This window comes from Rattus norvegicus, chromosome 16, assembly GCF_036323735.1.
Source record: "Rattus norvegicus strain BN/NHsdMcwi chromosome 16, GRCr8, whole genome shotgun sequence".
NCBI classification, from domain to species: Eukaryota; Metazoa; Chordata; class Mammalia; order Rodentia; family Muridae; genus Rattus; species Rattus norvegicus.
In genome coordinates this window covers 69,539,772-69,555,002 of record NC_086034.1, presented here as the reverse complement: position 1 = coordinate 69,555,002, position 15,231 = coordinate 69,539,772, and positions in this window count along the sequence as shown.

The window sequence follows — 15,231 nt, the reverse complement described above, 5'->3', positions numbered from 1 at the left end:
GGCCAATAGCGCAAGGCCCTAGAATTGACGAAAACAGAGAACTGGTTAATAGTGATCAAGAGATCAGAATACAGGAAAATGAAAGCACAATTTCACACATGTAGGAGAACTAAGAAGCGTTGAGAGTAAATAATTAATATACTCTGAAACACATCCAAAGAGCTAAAGAAAAAGAATTTTAGAGAAATAAATATTACAGAATAAAAGTGGGGAAATGTCTATTATTAAAGCCGAGGTATTTGTACTACTAAAAGTGTGCTCAAACTACCAGAATATAATACATAGCAAAAGATCACATATGGACACAACATAGTACTATGACAATATAAAGGGTCAACAATCATCAAGTTATTTTCTTTTTTTTACAAAGTACATGTCACCATAAAAATAGATGACAACGGTTTCGTTTCATTGACCTACATAGATGTCTAAAGCCCATGGACTGACATCATCAGAGTACTTACACGAAAGAACTACAAATATAAAATTTATCAAACTAAACCTAAGGTAAAAATGTTAAAGTACTTTTCACCCATAAGAGGTTAATATTATTTATTAAATTAATCAAAATTATTATTAATATAATTCATATGTTTTGACTTACATCAAATTATGGAAAAGCTCCAACAGAACAAAAAAAGTCAAAAGTTTTGTAGGTCTAGATTCAAGGTATAAAAATATAATAGTGGCAACCAAGAGTTGATTTAATGGCAAGGATGACCATGGACAGATAAAGTAGCATGAAAGGTAGATCCAACATAAATTATACCCGATATGTGGATCCTTTGGAAGTTACATAAAAGTATTATATCAAATGGTGTTTAGGTGGAGAATTTTGGGCAATTCATATAATAAAAAGATGCTTTTTTTGAACAATGATATGCCTAAGAAATAGGCAGAATGGCTACACAAGAAAAAGCAAGCAGAAAGTGAAAGATACGGAGATAAGAGTAAAAGATGCCCATTACATTTTGAGAGGTCTCTGTTTAGAATTTCAACGTAAGTTAAAAAGCCAGGAACAAATGTGACATTGTCGAAGACGTGATGGTTGAAATGCTTCCATAATCAATGGAACTCATTACGAACATTCAAAAGCTTCTGAAAACACGAAGCAGGAAAGAAAAGAAAACGGCATCTAAGACATCAAGTAAAGCTGTTGGGAAGGAAAAAGAACAATGAAGAATATTTTTAAGAAAATCGCAAGAGCAAAAATAATGGCAAAAAAGAGGCGTGCTGCCGTCATGGCAATTAAATGATGAGGGCCATAAGACAATAGAAGAGAGTGATCCAAAGAGGGTGACATGCTTAGAGATATACTTCTTTCTCCAGCATATGGCAAATAGAGAGTCCCACAGAGACAAAAGACAAATGACTGTCAAAAACTCCCAATCAGCGAACACTCTAGGGAGTGGTTAAGGCAGAGCGGCCTGGCATAAAAGCACAGATAAAAAAGGGAAGAACGACACCGGATATATTTAGTATTTATAAATATGAGGGTTGGTCCAATGAGAATTGCATGTCCCACATATAGCTACATATGTGGACTTGTAAAAATAGCTAATGTAACCCTTGGTGAGAAAACAGAGCTGACCTTTGGTCAGGAAGAAGGAACAGTAAATAAGGAAAGCAGCAGATAAGGTTTTGATTTGAGTCATCACTCTCTGGGTCTGTTCAAATCGTGAGAAACTTCTCTGTTGTACGATGCTGGTTTGTTTTCAATACATAAATTATGCCTAATACAATGAATCCCCTGGAAGTTACATAAAAATATCATATCAAACGGTGTTAAGGTGAAGCATTTTTGACAATTCATCTAATAAAGATGTTTTTTGAACAATGATATGTCTCTGCACATTTATTAAAAAGTAATTTCATGAAAATATTTTTAATTATCAAAACACTCAAGAAAATAAACACATGGAAAGTGATTAAACAGCATTCTATAATTATAGCTGTGAAACAATTACATTACAATCTTATGCTTCTCTTCTTGATAATAAAATAGAATTCACCAATAAAGATAATATAGGGAAGTGGTAGCCTTCACAAACTTGTACAAAAATTTTAGTCTATATAGTGTACTATCTCTACACTTTAATAAATTTAGTTTATAAGCCTAAACACAAGGAGATAAATAAAATTTATATGAGATTTTCACTGAAGTTTGTTTGTCTTGCAGTTTTGGTTTATTTGTTTGTTTGTTTGTTTGTTTGTTTGAGACAGGATCTCATTATGTGGCTCTTGCTATCTGGAATCTAGCTATGTAAACCAGTCAGGCTGGGCTCAAACTAACAAGGATGCACCGGTCTCTACCTCCTGAATTCTGGGACTAAAGGTGTCAGCCATCACACATGGCAAGATATTCACTGTCTATAAAGTTCAATTAAAATGACTTAGTGACTTAAGAATAAAATTTTTCCTATCTCATTTGACTACTAGTTTAACTAAGAGTATTCAAATAAGTTGTGCTTTGTTCATATTGTGGAATATTATGCAATTATTGAAAAGAATATATCATAGTATGTAGTGGTCTCCTCCATAAAATCACTAATACATGCAGAAGTTAAATATGCAGACACTCGGAGATCTGTGTCCTTTCAAAGGGATTAAAAAAAAAAAGGAGTTGTCTAAAGTTTGAATGGGACAAGATTAACAGCTATATTCACATCATCTTTCCAGAAAATAATGAGCACATATTTGTTTTAAATTAGTTAGTTTCACAAAAATACTAAGGTAAAATATAAATGATAAAAAAGCAAAATTCAAATACTTAAGATGTGTAACATATATCAAAGCACTACATGTATACAAGAAATAAATCTCGAATAGACCAAACACAGCTATATGTATGTGAACATGTGTGGGTATGTATGTGTGTGTTAGCCCAGACTACTATAAAAGTATCATATGTTACATAGTTTATAAGCAACAAAACTTATCTCTTACAGTTCTGGAGACTGAAGAGACCAAGGTCCAGGCATTGATCTCACAAGATCATTGAGCTGATAAGCCTATGCTTAGTCAACACAAATAGTGCCCCTCATTGTGCCTAACGCTGTAGCAGGAGCCATAAATTGTCTGAGGACTCTTAAGACAATTGAAATCCTATTCATAGCAAGCTCCTGCTTATCTCTCTAAGACCCCATCTCTTCCTCCTTTCACAGAGACTGAGTTGCAGCATAGGATGGGAGACCTGGGGCCACAGCATTTAGTTCATCACAGCAACACTTGAAATTTCAGAATGCAAAATAGATCAATACTTAAAAACTGACCAAAAAATGATGTGCACTGTCTTTTAACTCCTGAATTGTACCGTAAGAGTGGGCATACTCAGACCTGAGACATTTCCTTATAAGAGAAAAGGCACGATGACAACGTGCTTTGTCCAAGCCTTGTCTTATTGGACAATATTATTCCCTTTTAAAGGCTTTATCTACGCTTCCTTACTGGATTAGACTAAGCTATGCTATGATCTGTGGTCATAGCCCCATATTTTGGTTGCCAAGACCCCAAGATATTTTATTGCATCAAGAAGGGGATACAGATCATCATCCTGCATCACTGCAGGACAATCCTAAAGGCTGTGCATACGAAAGTCCACTACTGAGGGATCCTGATCTTAGCTCTCTTTGAGAAAAATAAAATTTGTTCCATGCTGTAGTGTTAAGAGTCACGTTTCTCGAGGACAGATGTATATATTGTAAAATATTGCTATAGGCAGCAGCTGACGTACGCCCTCACTGTCTCCCCTTGCATAAACTACTTTTAAGAGGCCAGGGCTATTGTAGTAAAGGGATTCTGTGGGTCAAATTTCTTGGGATGAATCTAGACTACAAGTTTGTGATCTTTCCTTTAAATGGCCAGGTTAGCACTTTGTCCCCTCGCCAGCAACGGGTGCTTTACTGTCAGCTTTGATCAGAAGATTCCACCTAGAGAGCACACAGCTGACCTCAAGGCACTGCTGGTAAAGGTGGCATACATTGGGCTCACCTGTGGGTTTCCCCTATCTACACTTGGTAGCACAGCTAGTGCTGTGCAGTGAGCTGGGGTCTATCAAGTCGATGTTTACTCCCCATGTCTGTTCATCCCTGACTTCCCTCCCTCTGGTCATCCCTGCCTCGTGTTCTTTGTAGCTGTTTAGGCTGTTCTATGAATGTTCTGGTGGTTCAAAGATGGGGCCTTTTGGCTTGTGTAGTGAGTTGGTCTACTTGGCCTTGGGACAATCTAATGCTGGAGGGATTGGGGTCTTTTCAGAATTCCTTAGGTGCCACCCTTGCTTCAGCTGCTAACTGGCCTGCAAGCTAGGCTATACAGCCATACTCTGCTTCAGTTCCAGGGCTGGATACCCAGGTGTCCTGTGAATTTGCTTCCTGGAACTGCTGTAACTAAGTGCCAAAAACTGGATGGACTAAAACGAAAAAAAAAAAAAAAAAAAACAACAACAACAAAAAAAGAGTCACGTTTCTCTTGTAACCACAAACTATGGCCTTGGTTGACATTTTAGGACCACTGCTTCTTGTAGGAGACCCCAATCCTTAAGGTAAAACAGGTGTCACTTGGTCAGTAATTACTACACCTTAGCAGCCATCTCAAGAATAAAAGAAAAATCTATTGGCAATATTTTGCACATATTTACGACTAAAAATTACTCCACTATAAAAAGTGGGACATGCTTATGATTGACAGCCATTCCAAACACAGAGCCAAAGCCAAATAAAGAAATACATATCATTCTCATCAGAACTGTGAATGGGCTATAATGTAATCAGTCTAATTATTTAACAAGATTCTGGATGACTCAGCCAGTGTAATACATTGTTTAGGAAATTATACTTAGCAAAAATGAGACCAGCGAATAAATATAAGTTATGCTTGTATGATTTTTTTCTACTAAGAAAATTCCAGAACTTGGTGGGTGATGCCTGTAATTACAGCATTTGGGGGACTGAAGCAGAAAACCTGCTATAAGTTTGAGGCCAGCCTGGGATGCATCATGTTTTCCAAGAGAGCTTTGATTGCAGATTAAGAGACTGTCAAAATGGAAAGACAGAAGGACAGACAGAATGAAGAAGGAAGGAAGGAAGGAAGGAAGGAAGGAAAGGAAGGAAAGAGTCAGGAAAGAGGGAGGGAGGGAGGATGGATGTAGGAAAGAAGAGAGGAGGGAGGGAAGGGAAGAGAATATTCAAAAATTCATCTCTAAAGATCCTTAAATGCAATCTGATGACACTTTTTTTTATAGCAGCTGAAGGAAAAACTTAGGAAAACCTATTGCCAAGGTTCTTTAAAATTAAGCAGAGGGTGCAGAAGCCAATAACCAAGATCTAGACCCAGAGGTCAAGCTTACTGTGAAGCTATAAATATCCTAGTGAACTTAAGGACATCTCCAGCCCACAGGCTCTGGCTTTGCTGTTACTTCTGGACAGATAAGGGGGTCTTCTAAGAGAAAGGTGTTTGATCTGTGTGCTAACTTGAGACTTGGAAAATAGGTAAAACACCAGTGCTGCTAACTTAACTCAGTGGCTAAAGTTGTTGCATCCTTCCCATCTGAAGACCTAAGTTCCATCTGCGGTCCCATAGGGTGGAATGACAGAACAGACTCCCAGAGATTGTCAGCTGACATATACATATCTGCCATGGTATGCCATGTGCAAGCATGGATAACTAAGTAAGTAAATAGATACACACACACATACATACATACATACATATACATACGTACATACATACACACATACATACATACATACATACATACACACATACACACACACATACATACATACATACATACACACATACATACATACATATACATACGTACATACATACACACATACATACATACATACACACATACACACACACATACATACATACATACATACATACATACACACATACATACATACAAGAATGAAATGAATGAAATTGTGAGCTAGGTATTTCTCCTTATCAGTCATGAGTCATGGGATAGAGATTGTCTTGGCCTTGCCTTGGATTTAGGTTTTAAAGAAGTTTCTAAGGGGTCAGCAAGATGGCACAGTGGGCAAAGTCACTTGCAACTAAGCCTGACACCCTGAGTTCTTTGGTTGCTTGGGACTCACATGGTATAAGGAATTGACTTCTGAAAGTTGTCATCTGACCTCTACACATACTGGTGGCACATACACTCAAACACATCACATACACACAAACACATACACACATATCACACACCTCACTCACATACATATCACACACACACATCACACACACACACACCACTCACACATACACCACTCACACACACATCACATACACACCACTCACACACACACCATCACACACACACACACACACACACACACACACTTCAAACACACGTAAATACATACATTTAATTTTCAATATTTCCTAGGAATTGCAAAGGAGTATCTTTTGAATATAAATTTGGCAGCTCAAAATTACATTACTGTATAGCTACAGGATGATCAAAACCATGAAATTAACTGGCACTTGGTGTGTAGAGTCCCAAGATACACAGCAAGAACAGTCAGTGTGTCTTCTCTGGAGAGCTGATACTTGCACTGAAAGATTTTTCACATATAACAAGACACAAGTTTACAACCTAGTATGATAAATGACAGAGAATAAGCTGTAATCAGTAATCAATAGATTAACACACTGAATAATGGCAGACATGGGAACTTCAGATAGTCAGCTTTCATTGTAAAATTTAAATCAGCCTTTCAGGGCTGGATTCCCAGCGACTTTGTTAAAGAAAACAAAATTGTCCTTCATGAACATTTTTCAGTTGGAGACAGATTCTGGGTTTGGGATTGGGACTTGTGTCTACCCCCCCCCCCACACACACACACATTAAATGCTGGGACCCCATCTAGCTTACATCTGTGTAACTCCCATAGTCTCTAAAATTATATGTGCATGATTCCTGTGGTGTCTCTCCTTGGTGTCTTTCTCCCCTCTTACTCTCATAATCTTTCCACCTGAGCCCCGCGGGGAGGGATTTGCTGGATTTCCATTTAGGACCAAGTGGTCCAAAGTCTCTCACTCTATGCACATTGTCCAGTTGTGGGTCTGTGTAGTTCTTCCTATTGTCATTATTGCTGTTGTTATTACTATTATTAATTATTCCTTCTCTGATGATGGCCAAGCAAGGCACTGATCTGTGTGTATAGCAGAATGTTGTAAGGAATTATTTCATTGGTACTTTCCTTCAGCCAAGCTGTAGTAGTTTAATTTTCTTCCAGGTTTGTGGCTTTTCTATTCTTAGGCTTTTGGCTACCTGGGCAGGGCACTGTCAGGCATGGGTTACATGGAATGGGCCTTAATTCCAATCAGATTGTGGGTTGGTAACTCCTACAACTTTTGTGCCACTGTTGTGCCAGCCTAACTTACAGGCTAGACACCACTGTAGACCACAGGATTCGTAGTTGGGTTGATGTTTAACTTTCTTCTCTGGTAGGATGCAGAGTGCCTTCTGGTACCACGAACACTAGCAGGGCTGAGAACTCTCTGGAGGCGCCAAGTGGACTTGCCCATGTTCAATGAGGTTGGCGCATGTTGTCTTTAGCAATTAGGATCTTAGCATCAGTTGGCCAATAGCTTTGACAAGAGCTTGGGTTGTTTGGGGGTTTCCATTGGACCCCTTTTGTCAACAACTTGACTAGATATAATCCACTGTGGGCATTGAAAATTTTCATTTGGTGATAAGTAATGTCTCTTTGGGGCTTTATCCTCCTAGCTATTTGGAGATTCTATTTAGATTTCTTTCACACATGTATATATTCTAGGAATATCCTATAGTGTTAGGTTTCAATTTTGTTCTAGGCTAGTTTGCTTGGTTTAACTTTATCTTATTTTATTTTTATTATTATTTTTTGTAAATATCTCATTTGTATTCTAATGAGAAAGTGAAAGAAAGGTGTGGATTTGGGCTGCATGGGGAAGTAGAGTGGATCTGGTAGAAGGTGGAAAAGGGAAAGCCATAATCAGAATATAATGTATGGAAATATTTTATTTTTAATTAAAAAAAACAATGTAAGAGAGCAGACTGAGTGAGGCCTGATGAACAAGCCAGTAAGCAGCATTCTCCTGTGACCACTGGGTCAGCTCCTGTCTTCTGGTTCCTGACATGTTTGAGTTCCTGCCCTAACTCCCTTTAATGATAAAATGATCAACAGTGATATTCAAGTGTAAGCAAAATAAACCATTGCCCACCCAAATGGAGCCTTTCAAAGGTATTTAAATAAAGATAATTTAAAACATGGAGCATACAAAGAAGAGACAAAAATTACTTAAACAAAAGAACTATAAAGACCACTCAACTCAGGAAGGTGCATACTGTCTTTCCTATGGTGATGCCCTATGCTATTCAGTGATCCCAGAATTCAGGACAGGCAGAATTATTATTAGACATGCTGTCTTACTCAAACTACCACACTGGTGTTATAGAGAAAAAGATGTGTGTAGCTAACATGGCTGCCCAAAGCAAAAGGGAAACAGAAGCACGTCATACTTTCTAAAAGTGGAATTGGAAATAAACAGAATACAACGTGCACCAGGACTGTCTTACGCAACGCACCTTGATGGGCTGTAAAAAAGTAAAAAGCATTTCGGAGAATCCCCCCATTGCTACAGAAGGCAAACTTCTGCCTATGTGGTCACTACGTGTCTGTGAGTCCTGCTTTTAAAAAGAAAAGTTTAAAATTAGATAGAATGAGTCATTTCAGGGAACTGAAACGGAAAAAGAGAGATAACAGATGAAGAAAAATTGAGAAGTGTGTAAGGGTAGACGCTAGAAGGTTTGTCCTCGCCTGACACCGCTCTCATAACACAACCCCCAGCTTTATTTGTGAGGATAATAATTTTATCTGCACAAGAACCATCGAAGATATTGACAGCTTTGTCCCAACAGTGAGATCCTGGAGCCTTATCAGCTGTTAAGTGGGAAACGTGACAGGAATGAATGGTAATGCAGGCCAAAGGCAAACCCCAGGGAACTAGATGAATAAAGTAAGCCCAAACTCCATATGTACTGTGTGGCGCACAGACCCCATAGCACAATTCAAGACAAGACAAAACATGGGGGAAACTCCGGAATCTAGAAGTTACATCACTGTTACATAAAATCCATTTTAACCCAAATTTAGGAAACTCAGAAAAGAAAATCATGATCTACCATAAAAAAAGAAAAAAAAAAAAAGTAAATGGAGACGGATCCACTTGGGACTTTAATTATAAGAGAAAGCTATCAATGAAATTTGTGAATTTACTAAAAAAAAAAAGACAAATATGTTTTTACAAGCAAAGGATGGGGGCTGGAGAGGTGGCTCAGTGGTTAGGGACACTGACTGCTCATTCAGAGGTCCTGAGTTCAATTCCCAGCAACCACATGGTGGCTCACAGCCATCTGTATTGGGATCTCTTCTGGTGTGTCTGAAGACAGCTTCAGTGTACTCCATACAAATAAATAAATAAATAAATAAATAAATAAATAAATAAATAAATAAATAAATAATTCTTAAAAAATGCAAAGGATGTTTGGCTCTTTAAAGGAGGAACTGTATTCCAAGGAAGAAACAAAACCATAAATCTGACTAAGAAAAGTCTGTCAGGGAGAAAGCAACACAAAGAGGCCCTGAGTGCCTTGTCAGTAAGTCCTTTATATATAAATGAATTTGACACCACATCCAGTGTTACACAACTTAAGATATCCTACAAGAAATCCCTTTAGAATTAAATACACCCATAAATTGAAAGTGTAAAGCAGACCATAATTTTCCCTTTTCTTTTCTTTCTTTCTTTTTTCCAGCAGTGTTATAGAATATTTTATCACAATGTGAATGCTGAGAATGTGTTATTTACTGGAAAAGCTTTTTTCTAGTTGTGGTATGGCTCCGCCTTAGCTCACAGATTTAATCCCTAACAATGAAGGCAGAGTTTATATAAGGAGGAACCTGTGTTTGAAAGTGATGTCTAATTGAGTAGTAGACAAAGGGACCAATCAGAGATTTGGAATTGACTCGTTTGGACTTTTCCAGTTCTAGGAAACAGAATCTTAGGGCTAGTCTCCCAAACTTCCAGTTTGCAGCCTGTCGTGGAGTCAACCTGGGTCTGGCTAACTCAGTCCTCTCAAGGAGAAATAACAATTTTGATAAATTTGGCAGAAAGAAGTTGACATTCAATTACGACATGGCTATAGAGACAATCTCTGTAAAATTACTGCCGGAATTAAACCAAGCCTTATCTTATTTAACTTGAGTGGATTGAATTGACCACCTTGTAGTACCAAGCCATTAGTAGATGAACAAAAATACTCAATTGTTGCAATAAAATAATAAGAATAGCTAAATCAATAAATCTATCCCTCGCTGTGAGAAGGTACCCAGTGCTCATGGGAGAGCACTGATAGAGCCAATCTGCAAAAATGGTTTGTTGTGATGTCATAGAGAGGAGAGGAAGGAGAGCTTCAGGGCTCATACAACCCATTATCAACACAAAATAATGACATTCCTCGTGCAATGATGTTTCCTCTATGTAATCATGGTTGTCTAATAGAATTCTCTATTAGACATATTGGCAAGTTTTTCACTTCACAGATTTCCTTTCCTTGTTAGTAAGTCATAAAAAATTATGATGTTAGAAAACTCCAATAAATGCATGCATAAAATGACTCTCAAGTTTAAAATACACTATATATATATCAAATGGCCAATCAAAAATACATGTTACCCTTCTGATGATAAAAGGGGACTAGAGTGCTTTCTAACTTGATACTAAATTCCTAAAGGGACATAGGAGTTGCTTTTACAAGATCTCAAGTTAGTCATCGTTTTGTGTAAAAGTATACTTATGTCAATTATATCCATTAACATGAGAGGGAAGTGTGTTTTCATAAAAGCACTTTACACTACAATGACATTATTCATAATTTTAGTACAAGCATGAACTACTTATGTGTTCTTATTTTGTATGGTAGGTCAATGTGGTTATGATATCTAGCAATAGGTTTCTTAATTGTTGGAAGAGTTTGTCAAAAAATAGACACAGTTGTGCATTATTGTATGTAACTGGGTTGCATCTGTTCTTATATTCTAACATTGCAGTTGATAAAGTACAGAAAAAAAATTGAAAATTTAACCAGGTTGTTCTATTTTTTTTAAACACAATACAGACAACAGCACAATCCTCTAGGTGTCTTCACAATAACAACGACACAAATAAGACATGGTCATAGAAATAAATATAAAGACAGAGTTTTACATTCAAAGAAACAAGTCAGAGCAGAGCCAACTGGTAAAACATAACTTAAATAAGTTGAATTATGTGTGAGTCTTTGTGTAAGAGAATTCCACTTCGGAAAAGTGTGAACTACACAACAAGAAACAAGAGAAGGGAGGGAGGGAAGCCTCGGGGCTGTGAAAGTGACCCGTGCACTTCATGCTATCTGTGTAGACAAAGATCCTTGGGTTCAGCTGGCTTGGGAGAGATTTTAGGGACAAAATAGAATACTTTTTGTGCTGTAGACAAAGCATAGTTTGAGCAAAAGCACAAAAGCTCTACAATTTCACTAACTATACATCCTCCAGTTAAACTAATGCAGTTGCTCTTAATTGTCAGAACAAATATGGGCATTCCTTGAGTAGACAACATCTGCTTGGTGATATTTTTTTCTCTCTGAATATGGATATTGAATTACCAGCATGTAAATAAATGAGGCAAAGCATTCTGAGGTACCAAAAGAACTGAATAACCCAACAAAATGGAAGTCTATCAGAAATTCACCCACTGTATACAGATATACATATATGCGCATTAATATTTCTATCTGTACTGTTACTTAGAGGCTTTCTTTTCTCTCCTCTGTTTACAGAGAGAGGGATGGGTAAGCTTTGTCTCAATGAGAACTTGAATTAGGACCTCAAAGTAACTAGGGTCACAAAGGCTCACTTTGATTCAAATCATCACTTAGAACTGCCTTTTTGTATTGCCCCCAACTGATGTGTTTTGTATATTTCCCTTCATGATCTCATTATCATGATTCAAGCGAGACATGAGGGCAAAGTTCTGACAAAATAATTCATGAGTGTGCATGAGTCTCTGGTGAATAGACACAAATGCTGGTGTAAAGCTTGTCAAAATGATGAATAGCCCAAGCAAGGGATGAGTGGGAAAGAATTGAGTGGTATCATTGCACAGAAGACTTGCCTTTGGCTGCTGTGCAGTTACCCCAACAGAGGTTTCTAATGGGGCAAGAAGGGGTAGGCTCTATTTGAATTCAGGTAACAGCCCCCCCTGCTCACACCTTGGTTATAAGTTCTTCAGGAGAAAATGTCTCCACATCTGAACAGTGTCATAAATGCCTGTAACACAGTGAAAACTCTGCTAGGCTTTGGTATCATGGAGGCAGTGGAGGGCAATGACAAGTGCAGACCTTCCTTTCCAAACACCAATCGAATAACACGTTAGGTTTCCTGAACAATTGATTAAGAGGCAAGGTATGACACTATGCATAGTCAACAGCCAGAAAGCCAAAGAAATCAAACACTTGGCAACTTTGATTGTATAATTTGTAATTTCTTTTGCTAAACAATACTTTTTAAATATGCATTTTGTATGCTAGGAAAGTAATTGTCTAATACAACAATTTATTTCCTAATTGATATGCGGAAGAGTCTTTAACAAAAATTATGTAAAGAATTTAATGATGATTATTGATGTCTGTCAGAAGCACTTTGTTCTGTAAGGATGTGAATGGATATCCAACCCACCTGAAGTTTAGTGGTAGACATGTAGGGCAAACTGGCCACGGGGTTCAAAGCTAGTTATTTTGATGAGAAAGACAGAATCCATAGATTTAGCATTTCAGGGTTAAAGAGATCTTCATCTGGGAGCTGTCAAAATGGTTCAGAATGAGAAGACTCTACCAAGCAGGACCCACGTTGAACTCACACAGTGGATAGAGTCAATTAACTCCTGCAAGTTGTCCTCTGACCTATACACACAGACATACACACAGAGACATACACACAGACACACACAGACACACACACACACACACACACACACATTTTAAAGTTTTCACTTTAAATAAAATTCAGAGTTTCACGTCCACCAAAGCTTCTTTGGTTAGTGGTTAGAGATGTACTTAACTGATAAGGTAATGTAAGGATGAGTAACTAGAACACACTTAGAAATTATACTGCTTTGTAAAGTGTTAATGGCAGGACACATACATTTATTACTAGTCAAACAGCAGAGAGCAACTATAATGAGGTGCCCATTCCCAAAACATCTATACCACAGCCTCTACAGCTAAGACCCAGGGAACATTTTGGAAGACATTGTGGAAAGATTTTAAGATCCAGAGGGCCTGGATGCATGTTTATGAGATTGTGTCTTGTATGTATGAGAGGAAAGGTGCGCTCATGAAATTGCAACAACACAGTGGCCTAAACTAACCATCTCTATGACAACAACAGTAGACATGTCAACATGGGTGAGGAAAATTCTTATGCCTATATGAAGACTTTTGGACTTTTGAGATGAGGAGAGTCTTCTTCTGCAGGGATGAGCCCCCTGATAGGTTATCTAATCCTAAGTGATAAACACATATACATGTGAGCCACACTAAACAGACTCAGCAGGTTGTATATATGTATATATATGAATATATTATAAATAGAGATACATAGATTATATGTATATAGTATATGTAGTAATAATTATAGAATAACAGGTCATGAATTTGAGAGGAAGTTGTGGGAATACAGGAAGAGTTAGAGGAGGAGGAAGGAAGTGGAAATAATGTTACCACAGTACTCATACATGACATTATAAACAAATTGAAAAAGATTCTCATTCGTATAAATAAGTAAATGAAAATGGGTATACGGATCAAGACATGAGTGGAAGCAGAGTATGAAGTATGGATTTAAGCACTCCAAGAAAAGCTAAGAAAGGAAATTCCTATAGCCATGTCCCTCATAGATCTACTCTGAAAGTGGCATTCGGTAGCCCACAGATTTAGGTATCTGATCTAAAGATGCAGTTTAGCATTAAGAAAGAATTAAGAAGGGGTTGGGGATTTAGCTCAGTGGTAGAGCGCTTGCCTAGCAAGCGCAAGGCCCTGGGTTCAGTTCCCAGCTCTGAAAAAAAGAAAAAAAAAGAAAGAATTAAGAATGATTTTAAATTATTACAACTAGCTAAGAAGGGAACGGCAGTTTTCATCTCATCATTTTCGTTTCTTTTTAATAAGCTTAAAATACAACTTTGTGGATGTGTATGGTTTTTTGTGAAGGGGATAAAGTGTCTAAAATGAAATAACATTTATAGTTACTCATTATGTTTTGATGCATCTATAGTATTCCTCAATGATTTGTTTAGAAATTAGAAGCCTCTCTGTCCTCCCTCCTACCCAATATGATGTGGGGTCATTTCTTCTTTCTCATAAAGAAAGGAGGGAATATTTCATAGCCAGACAAATTTTAAATATATTTTAACTGGGTCATGTAAGTATGAGAAAAACTAAAGAATTATCTTTAACTGAGATCCATAAATAGAAAAAAGCACATAAGTAAACGTAATATTTCAGTCAATTCGTACTTTTTAATTGATTGGTAGCACAAATGGGCTCATTTTTGGTTTTCTGTGTTGCTTTGCATGATACAAAACACAAGATTATTTTTAAATAGCCTACAAGACATCCTTCCAGTGGTTTAGACAAAGGACCAGCTTGGACAGTTGGAGTTTTTGTTTTTTGTTTTTTGTTTTTTTTTTTTTTCAAGCTAAAGGGTAGGCTTTAGAGTAGGCTTCCTAGGATATCCATGGACTTTCTTCATGAGCAACACAGCAATGTGACTTTTCAAGTGCTCCACTAGGCATTTCCAGGTAATCCCTGCAAAGAACTGACACCCTGGTCTGTCCTCTCAAGCTGGGTCCAGCAAGGTTTGGAGCTGGAAACCTGACAGACATGATGAGGAAACAGAGGAAGGACAGACAGAGAGACACACAGAGAAACTGGTTTTAAGTGGGCTGAGCTCACAATGATGGAAACTCAGAAAGCTATACAACAACTGGGAGCCTTTGTGAGTTCATAGGTGCAATACAGGGGTGGAAATTATCTAGTCTTGGTATCTGTAGGGGAGCCATTTAAAGTTGCAATCATCCAAAAAGGGGAGGCTTCGTTTTGCCCACACTGCCAACATCTACAAAGAGACAGTTCCCAGC